At 42.0% G+C, this 3,019-nt stretch overlaps 1 long non-coding RNA gene across 1 annotated transcript; it reads left to right on the top strand.

Annotated features, from left to right (window-relative positions):
* Nucleotides 1-126: 126 nt before the first annotated feature.
* Nucleotides 127-2,952, top strand: LOC114616019. The gene is made up of 3 exons (XR_003710578.1): nucleotides 127-240; nucleotides 1,055-1,112; nucleotides 2,827-2,952. It is a non-coding gene; the product is annotated as an uncharacterized LOC114616019 (long non-coding RNA).
* The last annotated feature ends 67 nt before the right edge of the window (nucleotides 2,953-3,019 follow it).

Below are 3,019 nucleotides of genomic sequence, written 5' to 3'. Positions count from 1 at the left end.
TCTCTCTCTCTCTCTCTCTCTCTCTCTCTCTCTCTCTCTCTCTGTCTTTCTCTGTCTCTCTGTGAATATATGTGTACATAGTGTACATATATGTGTATTAAAATCCCAGCGTATTTACTTGAATAGAGCTTTTAATGACTTTTTCATTCTCTGTTTAGCTGTGTATTTCTTCAAACCCTGAAATCCTCTGCACAAGTGAGTTCAGCCCTTCAGAGTCACTGTGCACTTTCAGAAGCCACGGTAATGAACACTGCCCTCTTCTGACTTAGCAGCACATGATCATGTAGTTGAACACTACTGTGAACAACAATTTTTGATTGTAAATGTATCATAATTAAATAAATTCTACCAGTATTTAGTAAGCAACTACTATATGATAGTATAGAGGGGTCTTCACAGTGAATACTGACCCCTTCTCCTGTAGAAGTCTACCATCAGATTGTTTTAGGCTTACACTTGAGTAACATGTAGACTAAATATATCCCATCTGTCATCTTCTCCAGAGGGCAGTTCTCTTAACTTCCTACTTGAACTTTTGTACTGTAAAGGCTTGCATTATTTAACTAGGTTGGGTTTTTGCTTGCTACAGATTCTCAGTTTGTAGCTGAGGCTGACCTTGAATCACTGTGTAGCTAGGGCTGACCTGTAATTTGTGATCTTCTGCCTCAGCCTTGAAAATGTTTGCTTCCACAGTTGTGTTCAACTGCCCAGCTGATAATGGCTTCTTTAGTGAATCCAAGGCTGCTTGCATGCTAGGCAAGCACTCTAGGCCCATGGATATGCTTTGTGAGCAAAACCAAATACCAACTTGTAAAGTCAGAAAGCACATTTTTCTAGGATATTAGCTAACTATCTAGTCAATGACCTTTATATTTATATGTGCTTTATATTCGTGAATTAAAAAATGACCTTGTAAGGGCTGGAGATATTGCTCAGTTGATGGAATGCCTGTCATAAAGATGCAGCTATGTTTAGAAGACATTGGGTCCTTCATGATGATATAATGCTCCAGTATCATGTGAAATTGATGTAATAAAGGATTTATTTTTTAAAGGAAACCACTAGTGAAAGCAACCATGAGGATCCAGTAGCAGTTCACTCTAAGGTGGTTGGTAAGTACTAGATAGCAGCATGTGATTATGGGAATTTGTATATAGAATTTGAAAGGAAAGTGTATTTATAATTGTCCAGGAGCTTCTAGAGAGAAGAGCACTGAGATGAAGGGAACTATGCATGAGAGAGTGAACATCCCTATATCTTCCTGTGAGTGAATGCAGGACTAATAACAGAGTCCTTGTGTCAGATTCAGGGCAGTCAGCATTAAAAGCATAGCACAGCAAGCTGGTCTCCTGAGGGCTTAGATTGGAAACCAGGGTGACAGATTATTCTTTTTTTTTTTTTCGAGACAGGGTTTCTCTGTGTAGCCCTGGCTGTCCTGGAACTCACTCGGTAGACCAGGCTGGCCTCGAACTCAGAAATCCACCTGCCTCTGCCTCCCAAGTGCTGGGATAAAAGGCGTGTGCCACCACTGCCTGGCCAGATTATTCTTAAGAATACTGCCATGGGTAATTTTTCTATTTTGGTCAAGCTTCAACAATGGCATATATAGCTTGATCATGCTAGCTCTTTTTTGTCTTCGGAATACTTTTATTCCTGCTCATCGTGTTAAAGCTTGTCTTTAACAACATCAACATGTTGGCATCCAAAGTACATGACATGAATCTGAAAATGGACCCCTAGACAGAGTTATTAAATTAACAGGCTGGCAAGCCAAGGACAGGTAAGATTCTGTGCAGATCTTTATCAACCTAAAACAGAAGTGCATTGCTTTTGATAATGCATATTCCACAATGGGTAAGGAAGGCATTCTTGCCAGAATGACCTAAGACAGGCTCAGTCTTTTTAATAAAATAAAAAATGGGGAGAGACAGAGGGCCTTTGGGGCTGCTTGGCAAGAATCTGACATGGACCAAGGACAAGAAAATGGGTTGCTTGGCAGGATATGACATTAGCCAAGGACAAGGAAGTAAGCTTCAGGCAGGAATCTGATATTAGACTAGAACAAAGAGTTAATTTCAGGCAGGAATCTAAATCTTAGGCTAGAACAAGGAAGTAGACTTTAGACATGAAAATGACTTTGGGCTAGGACAGGGAAGTTGGCTCAGATACTTTGGTCATCCTGAGAAGGCCTTAAAAACAGTGATCACAGGAGTGTTCATGGAATTTTGTTTATTGCCTTGCTTGTTCTTTGACTATTTGTGTTTATTGTCTTGTTTGTTCCTTGACTATTTGCATCTATTGTATGGCTAGACCCTCCCTAGAACTCCCTATCCCATCCCCCTCCTCCTTTTTGCTTTTATACCATTTGAATTACATGCATGTATTAAGGTCAGTTCTAGGTTGAGGGGAAATGGAGAAATGGAGAAAGGGAATGACATCTGAAATGTAAATAAATAAAATATCCAATTAAAAATAAAAAAGAAGCCGGGCAGTAGTAGCACACACCTTTAATCCCAGCACTTGGGAGGCAGAGGCAGGCGGATTTCTGAGTTTGAGGCCATCCTGGTCTACAGAGTGAGTTCCAGGACAGCTAGGACTACATAGAGAAACCCTGTCTCAACTCCCCCCCCCCCCAAAAAAGGAATACTGCCTAATCCCCCAGGTCAAGGATGAGGCTTGGATATCATTCTAATGCTATGTAAAGGTCTGGGAGGAACTCAGGGTGTATGGAGGTTTCATGTGAAGGGGAGGAGAGTCCTAATCTACCCTTACCAGACAAACAAAGCCATCAGAGTGAACTGAAGTGTACCTCCCTTCTCTCTACAGACTTGGGTCAGAGTGAAGCTCAGTGGTTTCAAGAGGCCAGGAGTCTGAGTGAGCAGCTGAGAGACACCTACACCAAAGCCACTTTCCGCCACTTGAACCTGCCAGAGGTGTGTTCCAGCCTCAGCACTGACCACTTGCTCGGCTGCGATGTGTCCATCATTTCAAAGCACATCAGCCGGCCAGTGCAAGGGGC

Source organism: Grammomys surdaster, unplaced genomic scaffold (assembly GCF_004785775.1).
Source record: "Grammomys surdaster isolate TR1022 unplaced genomic scaffold, NIH_TR_1.0 225732, whole genome shotgun sequence".
Classification (NCBI taxonomy): Eukaryota; Metazoa; Chordata; class Mammalia; order Rodentia; family Muridae; genus Grammomys; species Grammomys surdaster.
The sequence above is the reverse complement of the archived record's forward strand: the minus strand, read 5'-3'. Positions and strand labels throughout refer to the sequence as shown.